General features: G+C 46.6%; 1 protein-coding gene across 1 annotated transcript in view; it reads right to left on the bottom strand.

Moving 5' to 3' along the window:
- Positions 1-13,104, bottom strand: part of ADGRF5 (adhesion G protein-coupled receptor F5) — a 63,851-nt gene extending 50,747 nt beyond the window's left edge. The window contains exon 1 of the mRNA XM_065681781.1: positions 13,066-13,104. The gene's annotated coding sequence lies outside the window, so the exon portion shown is untranslated. The remainder of the gene's footprint in view (positions 1-13,065) is intronic.
- Between the last annotated feature and the right edge of the window lie 8,043 nt (positions 13,105-21,147).

The raw sequence follows: 21,147 nt of genomic DNA, 5'->3' as shown, positions 1-21,147 counted from the left end.
AACCCACCCATCCCTTTCTGAAACTTCAAGCAGCTTCCTTGGTTTAACTGGACCTTGTTTAAATTGAATGGCTCCAGGCAATGGCCTATTTTCCTGTCCTTTCTTCTGACAATGTGCAATGAAGGAAATGCTTTTTAATAGTGTATTACCAAACAGAAGTGTTTGCATGTGGAATGCTCTGTCATGCTGTATGCTACATAACATGAGGCTTAAGGATTCCATACAATGCAGTGTGCTGAGGAAGTGCCACATATTTTGATTATCTGCAAAGTTGTTAACAGAAGTAATCCCAAGAATAAATACAGGCTGGGCAGAGAATGGATGAAAAGCAGCTCTGAGGTGAAGGACTTGTGGGCACTGGCTGTTGAGAAGCTCAACATAACCTGGCAGTGCATGCTTGCAGCCCAGAAACCAACACACCCTGGGCTGCATCAAAAGAAGCGTGACCAGCAGGTCGAGGGAGGTGATTCTCCCCCTCTGCTCTGCTCTTGAGAGACCCCACCTGCAGTCCTGCATCCAGCTCTGGGGCCCCAACAATGGAGCTGCTGAAGAGAGTCCAGAGGAGGCCACAAAGATGTTCAGAGGGCTGGAGAATCTCTCCTGCAGAGACAGGCTGAGAGAGCTGGGCTTGTTCAGCCTGGAGAAGAGAAGGCTCTGGGGAGAACTTAGGGCAGGTCCCAGTGCCTAAAGGGGCTGACAAGAAATCTGCAGAGGGACTTTTACAAGTGCCTATAGGGACAGGACTTTACTCCTACAGACTCTCCCCGAGGGCCCTGGATTTCTATAGCCCCAGAAGGAGTCAGGACAAAGGAGGAGTTTGCTTTGGTAGATGAGGATTGGGTTAGGGATCAGCTATGCAAACTGGACATCTGTAAATCGATGGGTCCGGATGGAATGCACCCACGGGTGCTGAGGGAGCTGGCGGAGGTCATTGCTAGGCCACTTTCCATCATCTTTGGTAAGTCGTGGGAAACGGGCGAGGTGCCTGAGGATTGGCGGATGGCAAAGGTCACACCAATCTATAAGAAGGGCAAGAAGGAGGACCCGGGTAAATATAGACCGGTCAGCCTTACCTCCATCCCTGGAAAGATGATGGAACAACTTATTCTTGACTCCATCACTAGGCATATCAAGGATGAGGGGGTCATTAAGAACAGCCAACATGGTTTTATGAGGGGGAAGTCATGTATGACCAACCTTATAGCCTTCTATGAGGAAGTGACTAGGTGGAGGGATGATGGTAGAGCGGTAGATGTAGTTTTTCTTGATTTCAGTAAGGCATTTGATACTGTCTCCCACAGCATCCTCATAGATAAGCTAAGGAAGTGTGGGCTTGACGATCAAGTAGTGAGGTGGATCGAGAACTGGTTGAAAGGAAGAAGGCAGAGAGTGATATCCAGTGATAGGACAAGGGGCAATGGGTGTAAACTGGAACATAGGAAGTTCCACGTTAACATCAGGAAGAACTTCTTTACTGTAAGAGTGACAGAGCACTGGAACAGGTTGCCCAGGGGGGTTGTGGAGTCTCCTACACTGGAGATATTCAAGGCCCGCCTGGACAAGTTCCTGTGTGATGTACTGTAGGTTACCCTGCTCTTGCAGGGGGGTTGGACTAGATGATCTTTTTAGGTCCCTTCCAACCCTTGGGATTCTGTGATTCTGTGATTCTGTGACAAGGAGGAATGGCTTTAAACACAAAAGGTTTAAAGAGGGTAGATTGAGATGAGATCTTAGGAAGAAGTTCTTCCCTGTGAGAGTGGTGAGGCGCTGGCACAGGTTGCTCAGAGGAGCTGTGGTTGCCTCATCCTTGGAAGTGCTCAAGGCCAGGTTGGATGGGGCTTGGAGCAGCCTGGTCTAGTGGAAGGTGTCCCTACCTGTGGCAGGGGTTGGAACTGGATGAGATTTAAGCTCCCTTCTAACGCAAACCATTCTGACATTCTAATAGCAACAACACAACCTTTGTATTGAAGATGTACAGACCCAAAGTTGCTGTTCCAAAGAGCAGGACAAGTAGCAGAATCATAGCACTGTTAGGTTGGAAAGGATGTGCTATATTGTGATCGAAAAAATACTTGCTCCTGGAGCAAAGTGGGGAGAAAGCTCCAGCAGCTTTTCTTCACTGGGGAGATGGGCTATACTATACTGCCTTTTTTCATGTTTTCACCCTCCTTTCACTTAGTACTCTACTTACTTAGTACTCACTTCATATGCAAGAGAAAGGAAGCCTGATACAGGTAGGTGTTAGGATAATGAACTTTCTTAGGAAGACGTGGATTTAAAAGCCTTGCTTTGACAGCAAATATCATGTATGATATTAAGGTACAGTACCTTGGGCAGGTCCTCCAAGGTGTTTTCCATGCTTACGAAGGTGAAGAAGAAGGGATCTGATAGCTGTAAGAGGCCTCAGGGTGAAAGAGTAAGGACTGTACAACCTCTATTGATACATATTTAATGTGTGCTGGCCAAAGTACTTGTCAGCGGGATGCATGCATATTTAGTTCATGGATTTGTGCACCCTTTCCAGTGAAGAGACCTTTTCACTCAGTCAGAACATGTTTAGGCATCATGCTGGTTACTGGTAAAGAGCGTTCTGATCATACAGCTGCTTCCCAGAGACCCTTCTGCCCTGAACGCCCTTTAGCTCCCTGCAAATCCAAGCAGGCATGAGACAGCAAAGGTCAGATCCCTCCGTGAGAGCTGTGGAGTCACCACATAGATAGCTAGAGGTAATTGAGCCCAAAGAAAAGCAAGTACAAAAAGGATTTATGAATTCCAGCTTACAGAGAGTCCATATATATATTTAGATACATATAGTCCATTCATTCAGTAAGCTGTTTCCTCTTTTGCCTAGAAAATGACTAGGCAAAACAGAAACTGGCTATAGCAAAACCTTTGTTTTTGCTACAGTTCTCTGTGAAAGGCATTTTTCCTGTGTGAGTCAGATCTTTTCTCTCCTTTGCAGACATGAATGAGGCATCTTTACCATATATGTTCCCCCTGACTCAGAGATCCAGATCCCAGACCTGTTTTCTATTAAATCAAATTCTTCTTTGCTGTCCATCTTTGCTCTGGAACAAGAAACACTCTTTCCGCTGTTGAAAAGAAGACAACATTGCCACAGAGGTTCCCTGGCCAGAAAACTGTGGCATTTCTAAGACAAACCCATGTGCACTGGGAGAAGCAAACTAATCTGAGGAAGAGGGGGTTTTTTTAGCCATGAGTATGACTTGTATATTGCACTGTTTGTTAATTCCTTCATCACCCTTTAGTCTGATCACATGGTTTCTCTGTGTGAGATATTGCAATCATGTAATCTCAGTTATAATAAATACCTGTATGCTTCCTGTCAGAGGCTGGGCTAAAGTACAAATACCTAAAGGATACGTGTGTTTTGTTTGGCTGCTCAACAGCTAGAAAAGATTCCCAGCTACTCAAACACCAGATAAATGATTGCTGACTTACATGGTGAAGACTTTCATCAGGCTAACAGCCAGGCTGAGTCAGACTAAAGACATGAGGGCTGACATATTAGAAAGGGATGGACAGTATAGAAAGTAATCGGGGGGCACCGTGGGGAGGAAAGGAATAGATCTGTTGGAAATACAGGTGACAGTTGAGAACAGAGGCATAGAAAGTACACAAAAGGAGTATAGTAGGGTCTAGGGCCAGTGCAGTGGCTTGAGTATTGTTATGGTATTACAGGGAATATGGTGGGACTCCAAAATCTTGCAGTAGAAGGTGTTGGATAACAAAGCTGGGGAAAAATTTATTACTTCTATGGTTCATAAAACAACTTCATCTTTTTACAGTTCTATGCTAAGCAGGTGAAAGGTTGTTGAAGAATCCCAAATATTCCTGCATCCTAAAGACTCTGGAAGGAAAAGTCCAATCCAGCGTCCTAGGTGTGAGACACAGATGAGCTTGGAGCCAGAGCAGTGGGGAAGGACACCCTGGCTCCATTGCAGGAGTATTTAAACAGACTTTTATCAGTGTTACTGAAAGGTGGTTCACCTGAATTCCCGCCTTATAACAGAGACTTCCTTGTTTGCTTACATCCATGTGAAATGGGGAAACTACCATGTAACAGCATTAAGAAAGGGTGCGGTTTGTTTCTCAGTAGAGTTCAAGGAATCTGTACAATTTAGTTGCCTACCAGGGGAATGCTGACAAATGCCACCCTCACCCCTCCCAAGAGCACTCCTCTTTCATTCACCACCTGGCAGAATTATTGAACTATTGCATTGCTATGGTGGCTGCGTCATTGCTTTGTGCCTGATCCATGATGTTCATCAGCCCATTAGTTGCTTTTTACTCAAGATAGATGGGCCATAGAACAATTCAGTTGATTTATTATCCTGCAGATTGGAGCCACCAGCAGGTATCATGATGTTACCCTGAATCTTCAGGTGGTTTCCATTGGCATAGAAGTCTCCAGCAGTAGTGTGTTTCCAAAGACTCACAAATTCCCAAGAAAACCAATGGAAAGGCACCTGCTGGGGGACCTAGGACTTGGCTTGCAACTGCCTGGGTAAATGCTTAGCCCACAGGTGAAGGAGAAACCCAGCTCCAGGGAGCAGAAGAGGCTGGCTGCTCCACACGGCAGGAGCCGGGAACAGGCAGAGCTGCGTGCTCACTGCTGGGCACAGTCCCATGGCATCTGAACAAGGAAAGCAGACCAAGTCTGGTGACAGAGACTGGGTTCAGCAACAGTCCCATCCCAAATGAGTCCATAGTGAAGACACAGGTCCAAAGTGAAGCTGGGAGTCACATCAGCAAGTTGATGTCAGGATTAGCAAGGTACAAGGTTGGGCACACACAGATGGACAATGTGGTTTGGCCAAGGAAAGAGCCACTTAAATGTGGTTCCTGAACCAAGGTGGGGTCTGCAGTGAATTGTCTCCTACCTTGTTCTCACACCTTAGCTGTTTCCCCAGCAGTCTGATCCCTGGTTACACAGCTGCACCCTTGCAGAGGTAACCTTGGGAAGAAGCAAGCAAACAGCAGAGAGAGGACTTAAAAGCTTGCAAAGCCTGTTAGTGCTCTCAGGACCATGATACTTGCCCTTAGACATTTGAATCCATATGGAATGACTATCTAGAGTGCTTCAGTGCATATAGATGCAGTTATTCTGCAAAACAATAAGATGCCTCGACCCAATGTGAAAAAAGAGGCAACACCTCTCTTCTCAGCATCTGCTGCTACCGTAATTCTTTGCCTTCAGTTCAGTGTACAGGCTTGCCATTACACATGAGGAGGACTAGTTGCTTTGTGTCTCAGATCCAGCTGAAGCAAGAGCAAAATGCTGTAGAGCAGGGTGCTATTTGAGTACCAAATCTTTTATGCCTTGCTACATATGGGATGATTCTCTCAGCAGCCTCACTTAAAGGTTTTTCCCAGGTTGGGGGCCTCAGTTGCACTAATGGCTTCAGTTTTCTGTGCTTACTGTGTTCAAAAAGAAAGAAAAAGTAAGAGAGAGACTAATAGAGAAAAACAGACCTGAACAACCAAAAAACCCCAATTATTCACAAGGAAAATCAGTGTTAGAGGCCAAAAGAGTAGATGCCAAAAGGATCAAATGCCAGACATAACCTTGATTTGCAGCTCATTTCACCATCCAAGGTTTGGCTTTTGTTCGTCCACTGAGCTCTCTCATTTGTCAGCACCAGAAATGCCTCTCTGGTATGCAGTCATACTGGTCTGATCCCTTAGGCTCAGCTTGGCATCTTTGCCACCCATGCAGAGTTGATGCAGCTGTTGCTGGGCAACTGCAGACTGAACCTGAAAGGGTTTGGGTGAGATAAGTGTAATGGCATGGCCTCATTCACCTCTCTTGGATGTGCTGAGACAGCACTGTAGTGGTATTTCTGATGTGTAGCAGGTACCAGTGTGAGGTGCTGTGTCTGACAACACAGTTTGGAAGTTTTTGCTGAAAGCCCCTGTGATTTCTAAAGTCTGCAATTCCTTAGCCAAAACTAAGTGCTGTGTTCAGCTTCACAGGTTTCTGAGTCCCTTCCTGAGGAACTCAGCCTGGACCAGCTCCAGACATCATCCACACAAGGAGGCATTAATGGGGATTACAGGCTGTCCCTGGCCAAGACAAAGATCTGGGGCTGCATGTGTGCTTTATGATTTGCTCCAGACTTGTTTCCTCCCAAGAGTCCTTCAGACCTCACCTCCAGAAATGACTGGAAAACCTGTGGGATTGTGGCCCACTACAAATATATCACCTGTAGAACAGATCTGGAGAGAAAACCCTTGCTGCACATCCCAAAAACCCTTCAAGAGACAAGGGAACACAGCACAAGGCAACACCAAACTGTCAGGTTAACCTGAAAATGCCATCTCTGGATAAAAAAGGTTGGTTGGTTTGTTTATTAACCAGCACACCTGGCTCTTTTATTAGTGCAGCACAGAAGTGGTTCTTTCTTGATTGTTAACACAAAAATAAGGAAGAAATATCAACGGCAGACTGTGTATATGAAAATAAACCCTGATCTTGGGTTCAGGACTGCATTCACCAAGCTCAGCTGATGTTGGGCACAGGTTTGACCTTCCCGCTAGTCCCAGCTGAACAGAATAATAGCTGAACAATATTCAGCTTGAATTTCCTCTCACACCACTTTTGCGCCAAGGGTGGATGGAGAGGAGGACCAGACCTGTGGACTGGCAGGTGGTCCTCCTCCTCTGGGGCTCTTCCTTCTCAGGTCCTGGATCACTGAACATGCTGATCCTTACAGAAAGGCTGATGCATAGCAGGCTCTCTCCCCATCCAATTTTTGGTGTGTCCAATCTGTCTGAGGGACTGGGGAATGAAAGCTGAGAAGTAGCTGAGATTAGAGGTGGTTGAAAGCTGGACTTTCCCTCCAGCTAAAATTCATCACATCATATCCTGCTCTGGGACCTTAAACAAGGATCTCTAATTGAGTCTCTAAGAGAAGGAAATAAGGAAAAATATTTTGAAATAAACAAAATACTTCCATTTATCTGATAAATGAATCTGGGATTGAAACAGCCTTATCCATGTTGATGGCTTCTTTCATCTTTGCTAGCAGTCAGCCAGATTAATAAATACTCAAGACTAGTGAATACTCAAGTAGTCAGAGTTTTACAGAATTTGAGCACTGGGTGAAAGTTTTCCTGGCCAAAGGCACTGAGAGCCTTCCACCAAGCCCTGAAGTAGCTCCTGTTGCTTGTTGAGTATCCCAGGTGTCCAAGATGTGGATCTAAGATGCCTTGGATCTTTAACAGGGATCTGAGACACCCTAGGACCATCAGCATGGGAGAGCTCTGCTGGGTAGAGTTTCCCTGGAGGCATCACTGGTGGTGGCTAGGTCTCAGAGGCAGTAAGAAAGCAGGCTGGCTTCCAGCACACATAGCCCTGTCAGTGTTTCCTCCACGGTTTTGTGGAGTCAGACACATTTCCACAAGACTTAATTGGTGACAAAATAACATTCCTCAGTTAAAAAAACACAAACAAAAAGTCCATGAAGAAGACCCACAGGCTTTCAGCACCGGCTTTTCTCCCTGTTCCCATCTGCATACAAGGCTGATCCAGAGCAAACCTTCTACCTTTGCCTGGGTCAGTTGCACATTTCCGGCAATTATTGTTTGCCCGCTATCCTTCCTGTTACGAAAGGGAAGTTGGCAAGATAAATTTTGGGACTAGTCTACACTTGAAAGCACTGGCCCTATGCTAACCCCAGCAAGGAATGTGGAGGTACATGTGCTGTCACCCGACACACCTCAGAGGGGTCTCCCAGCAGATGAGATGCTGCTGCTGGCAGCAGGTGGAAGAGGCACAGCGTAGGGGAACTTTGTTGGATATATGGAGCATATCCTCTGTTTTATCTCCTTTCCCCAGATCCCTTGCGCAGCTCTGATTCAGCAAACTTCTGGCTCATCCAAATCCACTTTCCTCATGGTCCCAGCACCATGAGGCAGGGGGCAATATGAGTTCCTGCTGATACACGATGGAGGCTGCTGGAGCCTAGCCATGACCTTAGGAGACACATGTGCAGGTGCTTTGAGCACAGACCTCACTAAACATATCTGTCCAGTGCTGCTGATTGTACAGAGCTTGTGCTCCTGTGGTAGATGGGTGGGCTGTAGTCACTATGGGACATCTCTCCACTGATGCTGTCTGTTGTAGGATGTGTCCCAAAGGAAAAGCATCATTCCTTCTCCCACTAGCCAGCACAAGCTAGAGCCACTTGCTGCTGAGAGGTTTTAGACCAAGGACTGCATGTTGCCACCAGCCCATGCTTACCCGTTTATGCATGTCAAACTGCCAGGGGCCATCAGGCAGCACAGATCTGTGTATGCATGGCCACAATGTCCATTCCCATGGCTAAATCCAAGGTCAGATGGGACAGGCACCCACTGCTTTCTGGGAAGAGCAGCTTTTGCTTTCTCCTGTTTCAAAGCTTTAGAGTTGGTCAGATGCTCCCTGTGGAGCACAGTCCAGCTTTCACATTGGTTTTGCTTAAAACCTCACAGATGTAGCTCAAAGCACCAGCAAATCTGACCAGCCTGAGCTGTGTGCTGGTGGAGCTCTCGGTTGCAGGTTGTCCGCTTCAGACTACAAAGGATGCTTGTAGAATGTCTCTAAGAGACCTCAAATGAGCAAAGTCTGTTTGTCTTATCTTGAGTAAACAGGTGATACTTTCTGATAAGCAGACATGATAGAAGCAGGAAGGAAAACCTGAGGTATGGCTGTCCACCGGCATTGCTTAGCCAAGCAAGAAAATAAATCTTGTCTTTTTATGCAGTTGGGAGGGCCAGGGAAGCCTTTCATCCAGCCTGCTCATTTGATAGGGAAATGGTTCCAAGAATGCAATATTTATTTAGTATTAAATGCAGTCTTTGCCAGCTATTGAAAAAGACAGGTTTAGCTTTTGCTGCAGTTGCTTAATGATAGACTGACTGTCCACTTTTATGTTACAATTGCTACCAAAACCCTGACAGTTTTGTACTGAGCTGGCAGGAAACCTCATGTGAAGTTTGGTTTGGTTTTGTTTTGAGCTGGCTTGTGCCAGCATAGCGGGATGAAGCAAAGCAGCAGACGGAGGAACTGGTGGAGCACTCAGGGTGCCACAGAGCAGGGGACAAGGAGGGAACGCAGCAAAGCGTGTGAGGGAAAGGGGCAATCAGCTCTGTTCAAGACTTCATGTGTCATACAGGGGAGAAGAAAAAGTGAACTGAACTCACCCCTTGGAATTTTCCTGCTTGAGTGGTTTCAGCAGAAAAATTCTGCAGAAAAAAGGTATCCTGCTCAGTTAAATATTTTATTTAGAGAGGAATTTTGGCCAGTCCTACCAAGAAATCCTTGTTTAATGCAGACAAGCGAGAGGTTTACATGGACACCTCTCATGTGACCTTAGGCACAGCAAAAGTGACTTTCTTCAGATGTGAAGGCCAAATCCTTTTAAGTGAGTTCTTTACCCCCTTTTGGAGCTGTGCAGTTCCATTTTGATCCCTGGGCAAATGAAAACATGCCCTGTGTTGTCAACCCAAGGGACTACTTTGTACCTCAAATGAATTTTCCTGAAAGAAGTATCCTCTAATTCCCTGTGTATGTGTGAAGTATTAAGGGAATTAATGAACTTGTGCTAGTCTTTGAGTGGTGCTTATTCCCTGCTAACCAGGGCTGCTTATTTGTCCCATGCTTTTTGTAGTGATCAAGCAGCAATTCCAGCTCTCATCCTGCTCCATGCACATAGCTCCTGGGGAGCTGCAGGCAGCTCGATGCAGCTTGTTTGCTCCCAGTATGGGCAACTGGAGCTTGCCTGCTGCTGCAGGTCCATGAGCACTTTGGGGCACAAACAGACCCCAGGGACAGAGAAGGTCCCTGTGGGAGTCGTGTGAGCTGGTCTGTGTTTATGTAGCAGCAAAGCTGCGCACAGGCCCTTGTGTTTAGGGATCAAGGTTCTCATTAATGTTATTAGTGCAACAGCTCTTTGAATGCAAGAGCTGAAGTTCCCTGTTCACTCAAAGGGATGGTGAGTTCCCCCAGGACTTAGGGTAGACAGCAGTTAATAGGGTTTAAGAGGTACCCAGCAGAGATGTGGGGGATCACTAAGAAACCACCCATCTTGAGTCTGCCCAGCCAGAAACCTGTGAAAAGGAAACCAAACTGGGCACTGCTTCTCTGGTGTGTTGTTGGCAAAGGATGAATCGGTTGATTTAACAAACCGTTTTTTCAAAGGAAGAAAAGAAAATGGTAACAGGAAGATAATGAGTCACAGGATACCTAATCACTTCTGCAAAGGTTGATCATAACTGGTCACTGCCCTTATCTCAGTGTCCCCAGGGAGGCAATTGCAAGATCAAAAGCTCTTGAAGTCAGAAGGTGCATTTCTAGTACAATGATCTGTGCAGGTCTCTGAGAGCTCACAGGGTAGTGGTGTGCGTGAGCTGGAGAGCATGAGCAAGCTGCAAGGGAGGGAAGGATGTATGCAGCACTCCTGAAATCTATAGGGTCTCCTCCTAGAGAGGGCTGTATGGGGAAAGCAGCCCCTGCAAGCAGTTACACAGCAGCCCTCCATCAGTGAGGGACAACTTTGCCTCCTCTGCTGCCCACTCTGACTCCCCAGCTGGCAGCTGGAGATGGGCTTGGTCCAGCATGTTTATTTCAGTCTGCTTAAAATAATCCTTGGTATTTATGGCTGATTCAATGCCAAAAATACGTCCAACACCCAGTCAGCTGGCTTTTCTCTGAGCAACACAAATCAAATCAGCCCTTAATTGAATTCCCCTCTGTTGAGGCAAACTGGAACTCAAGCACTGGGATTTCCTTGGATTGTTCCCACCGGTGAAGCTTTCATCCAGTTTTGCTCTTGCGCTTGGCACTTCATATAGAGCTGTATGCAGATAGGCTTAATGAACTGTGGATGCTCTCAGGTGGGCAACGGGCAGACAAAGCATCAAGCCATTAGTGTGGTGTGCCCAAGCTCTGAGACCAGTGTCAAAGGTAGCACATCAGTCACCTAGTGCTACAGTAAATGTAAGACTTAGTGGATTAGACTGCTCTTTCCATGGTCCCACCATGCTTGGTCACTCTGCAATATAATGTAAATTGCCCTGTCAATAATCTTCATGGCAAGAAGCTCCATGAGCCAAGGGAAGCTTCTGCTCTGCAGGGAGCTGTGCGCTCCACATGGGTGCTGCATTCCTGGATGGTGGGGAGCAAGTAGCCCCCCACACCATAGTGATGTGAAACCCTGTGGTAATTCTGGGCAGCTGGGCCAGGGCTTTGTCTGCGCTGACCAGAGACCTTCAAAGGCACTGTCCTTGCTGTCATTTCTCCCCTAACAAGAAGGCTGGTGCAGGTCTGCTGCAGGTCTGGCCCCAAGTCCTGGTAACCAAACCACTAAAGGGGATGAACCATGAGTGCTGCCAGTACCTAATTTACAGCCAGAGGAGGTGCATCCACGGCAGCATCCCATCGTCACCACAGCCAGCCTGTGGCACCCCTCAGTCACCTTCCTCCCGAGCTGGCAGGTTGTTTTGGGTGAGAGCGCAGGCCTGAAAGAAGCCTTTCACAGCAATAAGCTTTCATTCACCACACAGGGCTCTCCCTAGGTCACTAGGGAAACACAGAAACCTCGTGCCCGTCCGCCCTCCTCTAAGAGGTAACAAGAAGGAGCCGCATCTGGATTTCCGCGGTACGAAAGAACTGTCTCTGTCCTCTTCGACTGCCTCTGCTGCCTCTCATCCTGGGGACAGCCTGCCACCTTGTGTTGGGAGCTGAGGATTATCAGGGTGGGTTTGCTCAGGGCATTGGAAATGACTCACTTAACGGGTTTGCATTTAAGATTCCTAAAGCCGAGAAGAACTGATGAAGGCCTTGAGGAGCTCAGCAATATGGCGGAGTCAGGGAAGCAACGGAAACTTAGACTGAAAGAGGACGGATTTAGGTTACATGATAGGAAGAAATTTTTCACTATGAGGGTGCTGAGGCGCTGGCGCAGGGTGCCCAGAGAAGCTGTGGCTGCCCCAAACCTGGCAGCGTTCAAGGCCAGGCTGGATGGGGCTTGGAGCAACCTGGTCTAGTGGAAGGTGTCCCTGCCCATGGCAGGGGTTGGAACTGGATGAGCTTTGAGGTCCCTTCCAACCCAAACCACTCAGTGATTCTGTGAAACCGCCTCGGTTTCCCCAGTCCTGGCTTTGGTGGCACAGTTTCTATTGGGTAGGTCATTGCCTGGAGTTTCTCTCCCCAGGTAAGGGTGAGCATCTGTAAGGGCAGTACAGTAAGGGCGATCCCCAGATTTTGAACTGTCACTGGTACAGAGAAGAATTTCAGTCCATTCAAATTGCGGCATCCACCACAGCTGGGTATGGCCCTTCTTGCCTTTGAGCCTGGCCCATGTTTTGCAGCACCCATACCAAAAAGCCCATGAAAGCTCCATCGCTTTTCTTCACTGAAGGCCTCAGGCATCACTGAGGTGCTTATGGGCATCACAGGCATAGATACGGGCTTCAGGTGCAACTTACGGGACATCAACAGCCACTAAGTGGTGGCTGGAGGCTGTTCCAGGCGCTCAGGGAACCTCAGACAGCCCTAAGTACCTGTAGGAGCCAAGGACTGCAGGGCCTTATACCCCTCAGGGGCTTCATCTCAAACCAGACCCTGCCTGACTTCCACTTGGCTCCTTTCACTTCCTCCACTCTTAACAAGCATAAGGTTCATTAGAAAGGATAGATGCTTATAGGGTGTAAGACTCTTTCCAGATTAGTTTTTCATTTTTCTAAATGCTCCTAAGAGTGTGACAAACTCTTCTCATAAATTCTGTTCACGGTTAATGAACCCAGAGGGAGATGTGCTCTCATCTCACTGAGCATTGCTGTAGCTTTCTACAGAGGTTCTCTATTATTCCTCATGTCTTTCATAGTTTCCTTCATATTTTTTCTTTGCTTCACCATAAGCATTTCTACCCTTCTTGCGTTGTTTTCCTCCTCTCCCTGTTGTTGCTGCAAGTGGTGTTTTCACCATGTTCATACACAGACAAATAGCACACATGATGCGCAGATGTTATACAGGATAGGAGGTACGGGTAAGATACTCACAAAAAACTCCATCCACCCAAAGGTATTGGCTCTTGCAGCTCCCAGCCAAGGGGTGACAGCAGCTGGATTAGCCGTGACACCCCAGAAGATGTGAAGGAACCTGCCTTCGCTCGGTTTTACAGTGGACACACAGGGACTGAGCTGGAAAATGGTGATGGGTCAGAGCCAGCTTAGACATGTGGAAAACCATCACTTCATCCTCCTGGTTTTGGATTTCACTTCATACACAGACCTGATTCCTCTTACCCTTGTACAGGCAAAGAGCTGCCCAGCTGAGAAAGGCTGTGTTTGGAGTTACTAATCAGTTATGACTTCAGAGATACCTGTATGCTTACCAGTGGGTGATAACTCGACCAGGCATAACACACTGATCAGCATGAGCAGGGCAAAAGTCAGGTTTTGGTACTAAGCTGAAGTACTGACTGCTTCCTGAAACGTGCTGGACATCGTGTGGTATGTCACTGATGTAACCCGCTGGGGACACGGGGGCATGGTGCAATTCTTCCTCGTGAGCAACCGCAGGCTGAGCAAGGCAAAGCTGTGCTGCTTTTTCTAAAATGAGCTTCCCTTTCTTTCTCCTGTGGCTGGGCCAGCTGAGAATCAGTCTGCAGGATTGGTGCTCCATGCGTGCTGAGGTGAACCAAAGGAGACCTAAACTGCAATGTTCTTTCCTTATCAGCAGCAGGCTGCGAATGCAGTCTGGTAATGTGTCACCCACTGAATCCTCTCCAGGTATTGAAGAGCCTCCTGGCAACTCAGCTGGAGAATGACTTATGGGTTTGTTTACTTGCTAGGGCTCCAGCTCGTGTTCAGTATAGGCCAAGCTGAGTGGAATGTACACATTTTGCTAACATGGCATGTGCGCATCAGGCATGAGGAAACATGCTAACGCTGCAGGGACACAGCCATGTGAGAGCACTCCTTGGTTTCCTTGTTCCTGCATACCAGTGCTGGTCAAGGCAGAAGGTAAGGGATGGCAGATCCTGTTGTTGGTTCAAGCCTTGGCTGCTGACCTGCTTATCCAAGTGCAAAATTAAATCATCTTCTAAAGAAGGTCTGAAATCCTTGCTTTTCCAGTAAGCAAGCAGGTAACTGTTTACTGGAACATTGTGAAACCCTGCCAAGAAATTGTGCAGAGTGCTAGCAACAACAAAAAAATAGTCCCACGTGTCCTCATAGCAGGCCCTTTCATATGATGAGGAGTAAGCAAAAGGCAGCTTTCCAATTACTTTAACATGCATAAAAAAATTGGATTGTGCCTGGTCATGGCTCTGTGATCTTTCAGTGGAATTACTATTTTGCACTGACTTGCTCTTGCATCTTTATTGCTTATTTAAAATGTGCCTGTGCTTGGGCTGGAGTTTTGTAATAGCGGCACTTGGGCTGCCCCATCTATTGCCTTGGAAAAGATCACATTAAAACTTGTTCAGCTGTACAAATCCCAGCCCTGCAGACAGAATTCAAAACAGCTCTGGCGCCTTCCTAGGTTCCCTGTAATGCACTGACAAAGCCTACCCCAAATCTGCAGTAATGAGCCCCTCCCCGTGACTGTACCCCTCTGACCACACACTGTGAAAGTGCCCTTCTGCTTCTGATCCTACTTGGTAACTTCAGTACACATCAGATGTACTCCACCAAGGCAATTCATTTACCTCCGCTTCTCCATCAGAACGTATTTACCTCCATTGTCGAGCACAGTATGAAATTATTAAGTAATTTACTGCTGTCATGGTTTAACTGCAGCCAGCAGCTAAATACCACACAGCTTCTTGCTCCCCCCTGCCCTGGTGGGATGGGGAGGAGAAGTGGAAATATTCTGTGTTGAGGTAAGAACAATTTAATAATTGAAATAGAACAAAATTATATCATAATTAAAATAATAATTATTATTAAAGGGGAGACAACAAAAATAGAGGAATAAAACCCAAGAAAGACAAGTGTTGCACAATACAATTGCTCACCACCTGCTGACCGATACCCGGCCCACCACCAAGCAGTGATTGGCCCCTTCTGGTCAACTCCCTCCAGTTTCTGCACTGGGCATGACGTGCTGTGGTATGGAATACCCCTTTGGCTAGTTTGGGTCAGGTGTCCTGTCTCTGCTCCCTCACAGCTTCCTGTGCCTCTTCGCACTGGCAGAGCATGAGAGACTGAAAAGTCCTTGATCGGGATAAATGCTACTGAGCAACAACTAAAACATCAGTCTGTTATCAGCATTGTTCTCAGACTAAAACTGAAACACAGCACTGCACCAGCAAGTAGGGAGAAAATTAACTCTATGCCAGCCAAAACCAGGACAACTGCCTTTTGGTTAGCCACGTAGAAGGCTTTTTCCCCAAGTTCAGACCTATCCAAATGTGGAAGGAGTCACTATGGTTAATCTCATCTAGGTTTTCTTCTTCATCCCTCTCCTGTCTGGACTTTGTTTTCCTACAGTCTCTCATTTTCCCCTTGGAAGAGGCTGTGCCTTTCCCTTCAGCAGCCCTGTGGGATGGAGCTGGCCCCATACAGAAGTGTTGAATGTTGCAGAGGTGGAGGAGGGCATCTTGTCAAGACTGGGCATGAAGCTGGTCAGGAAAACAAAGGGACACTTGGCTGCTTCATGGTGTTGCACATCTTCTTTCCAGCCATGAGTGTGATGTAGACCTGTGACATATTGGCAGAATGGGGGAATTTTTTGAGCTCTTGAGGCATATAGATCACAGGTGGGAACTCTTCCTGACAGATGGATGTGCAGTAGGTGTGGGAAGCAGCAAGCAAATGCCTCCGAAGCTGTGGAAATCTGAAAATCCTTGGTTACGAAGCATATCTGTTATGTGCTTTGTTTTCTAGAAACAAGATCCAAGTCTACAAGGATGTTTAGGAGCATCATTCCTACATAGGCTGCTAAACTGTGTCAGCATCTATGGGTGTTTATGCCACCGGTAGGAGCTAGGTGCTAGTGATCTTTCACACATCTGGCTTCAAGCTATAGTTTTGGCAGACATGCAAAGACAGGCAGTCCTGACTGGAAGAGACCACACACAAAATACAAGGTGTCCTGCGTGGGTTTGTTGCCAGGGAGAGGACACTCTGCATCTCTGCCTCTGGCTCACTGAATCACATCACCCATGCCTGGATCTTGGCATTGTGCCTCCATGCACAGCACTTTCCGTGTTCTTCCTGAGACTCCTGAGGCTGAGCTGTGTGTTAGCTTGACAGAGGATGTGCTAGAGTCTTGTAAGAAAAATCCAGAGAAACAGAAGGACCACACAGGTGTCAGGCTCCCCAGGGAAGTGGAGACCAAGTCACAGCAGAAAGACATAGGGAAATAAAATCACATAGGTGGATGCTGCTAGGCCAAGCCCAGCACAAACCAAACCTGAGCTCAGGTTTTCTGTGTCACCTTTTTCCCCACAGTGTTTTTCCTCAACAAAAAATACTTCCTGGTTTGATCCCCTGGTTCTAATTGCAGGCAAATGAATGGAGCTGTGTCTGATTAGGGCAAACTGCAGGAATTTCAAAGGATATCCAGACGTTTAATTTCTAAAATTTAGAAATGTCATGTGTACTTTAGCTTCCATGCAGTACTTCATAACCACAGAAACATAGAATAGTTAGGACTGGAAAGGACCTTAAGATCATCAAGTTCCAACCCCCCCTGCCCATGGCAGGGACACCTCACACTAAACCAAGTGGCCCAAGGCTTTGTCCAGACTGGCCTTGAACACTGCCAGAGATGGAGCATTCACCACTTCTTTGGGAGGACTGTTCCAGTGCCTCACCACTCTCATAGTAAAGAACTTCTTCCTCATATCTAACTTGAACTTCCCCTACTTAAGTGTAAACCTATTACCCCATCTCCTGTTGCTACTGTCCCTGATGAAGAATCCCTCTCCAGCATCCTGACAGGCCCCCTTCAGATATTGGAATGCACAAACTATGGCAAAGATGGGGGAAGAACAAAAAGGGAATAAAATCATTGTAAAATTAAGTAGATCAGCAGGTTTTGTCTGGAGTTATGAAGGCAGGATGATTCAGCATGGTCTGGACATTATTCAGTGCAGTTGCATCAGGAAGGAGAAGGCTGATGCTGAGCAAAATGACTCTGGGTCCCACTGAGGATTTCAATGTCATGTGAGAGTTGTCCTTGCCCATGATCACCTTTTCAGGAGAAGCTCTTCGAAGCCCACCAGCTCCTTGCAGGTTCACTCTCATGGGGGCTGCATTTCTGCAAATGTAAGACTTGTGACTTTTTTTATGTTAGTTCCCCAACATTTGCTTTCCTAATGTTAGCCTCCAGAGGGCGAAAACCTTTCAAAAAGGCTCTGGCAAAAGCTCCAGCCAAGCTGGAGGTGATAGGCTTACGAAAGGGCAGCAAAAAGACGCGTGATAAGGAATTCCCCCGCAGATCGTGCATTTTCCGGCCCATTTCCATGCTGACGTGTCCGGCCCCCAGGCGTGACCACTGCTGCAGAGGTCACAGCGATGGGTTGGGGGAGAGAAGGCGAACGTGAACTCCTGACTTCGGACTTCCTGGGAAGCTTCTGGGATGATGAAATCGCCTGGTGCCTTACGTCAGGTGGGAAGTTTTCAGTAGCTTGTCCCAGGAGCTGGTTCACAAGCCAGGAACCCTGGACGATGCAGGGAAGTCCTAATGGTGCTGATGCACAAGTTACGCTCCTATTCCGTACAATATATAAGAAGTTTCCTTGCAAAGTGCTTAAGGAAAGAAAGGGCTCTGCCACATGCCAGCTTCAGAGTGGATAGAAATCCTGCTGGATCAGAGCATCCTGGTGCTCTAGCCATCTCTCTGAGTGACGGAGAAGTGGGTCCCAGGACAGCTGGTATTAAAGCAAGGGCTGGGTGGTTTTGAGGACAACACATACATTGCCACTTGCTGAGGAGACCTAATTCCTGGGAAATGCTGAGTATCTGTTTCGAAAAACAGTCTTTGTGTATGTTTCCAAAGGAACTGGAGAAGTGAGAACTGGTAGGAATACCATACTCATGGGCAGAGATGATAATGACTCACATCTGGAAAAAAAATGGGTTTTAAGGAGGTACAAAGGTAAGATGGAATGGGATAGGAGCAGTTTGGGGGTGAGATGAGAAATGGCACTGAGGAAGATAATTAAAGGAGAAATAGGATTGCTGGGTGCATCAGTATATGAAATATCTCAGTATCTATATACATGCATATCATCTATACATTTAGAATACTCACTTTCTATAGTATCATTCAATTTTATAGCATATTTATGGAGAGGTGGGAGGCCACAAGCTCAGGCTTTCCCCAGGCTTGCTGCTGGGCAATGGAAGGATGCTGATGTCAGCTGGAGGGACCCAGCACCTCTGCATCCATCCTAGCACCATCACTGAAATAAGCTGAGTAATTAAATCATTTACTGCTATGTTTCTGTCAAATCTCATTACACAACACCTGAGTTATTTTTCCAATTGAGTGATTGCCTGGATTCTACTGTGGTGAAGTCCTTGGCAATAGCCTCAGAGGGGACATTTGGTCAGGGCTGGAAATAACATTCTTCTGCGGCAATAATGTTCTTCTGCGGCAATAATGTTCTTCTGCAGCAATAATGCTGTCAGGGTATAATCCTGATACGGGTGTGCTCCTGCCTCATCTGGCATCACAGCTCACCATGGACAGAGGGGGATAAGTTCAAAGCAGAAAAGATCAAACAGTTCCTGCAATGAGTAGGTCAGGGCACATTGTCTTTGAAAAGAAATGGCTGGAGGGGAAGCATAGTAAGGCTTATGAAACTGGGAGAGGACAGGCTGTTCACTGCCTCATCCAGCGACAGATGAAATAAACAAACAAATAGATAGATAAGGGCGTCAGCTGAGGTTGGCAGGCTCAAAACACACAAATCAGCCAGTGTTTGGTACAAAGTCTGGCAAGGAAGCAAAGGCTGGTCCTGCTGTCTCTGGAGGAGCCAAGATGGTCATGGAAGAGAAACCTATGGAGGGTCACCCCAGGTCACAAATGGTCAGAGACAGGAGGGTTTACAGAGAAAATGTCAATACCTATTCCCATACCTTTCCAGACATCTTCTGGTGTCAGGGACAGAACTGTGGGTGACTGGGATATGTGGGTGACCCAGTACAGCAGTCCTGTCCTGTTCTTATAACCCCTTCGACCAGTTCAAAGACGCTGCAGCAGCGACAGCCCTGGGCAGAGCCTTTGCAGGCTCACCTTGGTTCCACTGTTCGTGACCTTGTTTTTTGCAGCACAGGCATGGGTGGCTTGTGACAGCACAGATGCTGTCCTTATGCCAGTCCAGTTGGAGAAACACCTGGAAATAGATCCCCTGCTTTCATCTGTCTGTGTTATACCAGGCTAAGGAGTCTTTGCCTCAGCTGCCTCTTGTATCCAATAAATCTTGAATTGGTTTGTTTTACACAGTCCAGCATTAACAGCACAGATGGAGCAGCCATACTGGAATATGCATGGATTTTAGTTGAGAGGAATAAATTATAATGGTACACAGCTGTTTTTTCCTATGGCTAGGAATGGTATAAATGTATCTTACCAAAAAAATCACTTCCTTCTCCATTGGTCTTCTTTCCCATCCAAAATAATCATCCTGGCCAAATTCTTGCACAGAACCTCTGAGTTACCTGATGGGCTTAAACCACGACAGTCTTGCAAAAGAGTTTTTAAGATCTTCATCTTTCAATTTTTAATTTGCACATATCTGACATTAAAGAGGCCAAACACGAACATCACAAAGCCCATGTGTTTTTTCTTTGCCACTTTTCAGAGCATTGCTGTGTTTTGAAGTGGTTTGTACTGAAGAAAAAATGAGTGTCAAATACAGGGAGCCTGTTGTCAGAACAAACCCATGTTCACAGCACTTCCAAAGCATTTTGCTTATATTCTGCATTTTGTGTGAACGTTCAAAACTGCTTGTTTCATTTCCTTTTTCTCAGAAAAAAGGAAAGCAGACAAGGTTTGAAAGCCGAGAACATGATGAGTGCTTCAGAGTTTTTCTAGCAATGCTTGTCAGGTCCTTCATCTAGAGCTGCTCTGCTTGACAGCCTGTGAACTCCCATTTCTTCAACCAAAGCTCTGAAAACATGATATTCTGCTTAAACTACCCCAACCCTTTAAACTACTCTAACCCTTTATAGCTTTTTAAGCTGCTTAAGATTCAGATCAATTCAGACGCTAAATCATTGCGGAGTAGCCAAATGTTACAAACTCTCCTGGCTTTGAAATTTATCTCAAAATTGAAAATGTTTCAACTGGTAGCATTTAAATATTCATTGCTCTAAATCTAAGAAATTTGCTTCTAAATAGGATTGAATTATGAGCCTCAAAGAGATTTGCAGCACAAAGCCCCATTTTCAGGGAGCCTGAGTAGCAGTTTTAAAGTTAATAACTTCTGCAGTTACGAAATTCCTCTATAAGTGGCATCTTTAACAAATGCTTCACAAAATTGCCTTCACCAATCAAAAAATACAGATGCAATTAATTTGTCCTGAATTTTAAACCTCGCTGGCATCAACAAAATGAGCTGTATTTTATCTCCATGGCTCCCACTTCCCAAGCTGAGTGCAAAATCTGGCAGTGACATAACATCAGTGCGGCTCGATGGTTTTGTGCTCGTTTGCTCAGATTCATTAAACCAGTTGTGATGGGGATGTGCAGTCGCACATGAGGGCAGGCACAAACCCAAAGCTGTTGTTGGGGTGAGATGGAGCAAGCCCAATCCCAGGCACAAGGCGAGTTGTTTTTAAGTCACAAGAACCATGTGGGTCACCCTTTAAAACTGCCGACAGGGCAGTTAAGTGCATCGATATGATGCTGTGCCAGTGTGTTTGTGCCAGTTTTCAGCCTGTCGTTGTAGGGGTTAGATGAGGTGACACAAGCCTGGGTGAGGAGCAGATGCCTCCAGTGCACAACAAGATGCAATATGCCTGTGGCCAAGTTTTTTTCCTGCCTAAAGAACAGGACGTGATTTTCCTGGCTGAAATAGAGCAAGACCTTGTTGGGTCATCTCTCCTGCCTCCGCCTGGCTGTGGAACCAGGTTAAATATCAAACTCTTCAGCTGAACCCATTAACCAGCTCTAATGCTGCA

This window comes from Lathamus discolor, chromosome 5 (genome assembly GCF_037157495.1).
Source record: "Lathamus discolor isolate bLatDis1 chromosome 5, bLatDis1.hap1, whole genome shotgun sequence".
Taxonomy (NCBI): domain Eukaryota; kingdom Metazoa; phylum Chordata; class Aves; order Psittaciformes; family Psittacidae; genus Lathamus; species Lathamus discolor.
Note: the sequence above shows the minus strand (reverse complement) of the source record. Positions and strands in the feature narration are given on the sequence as shown.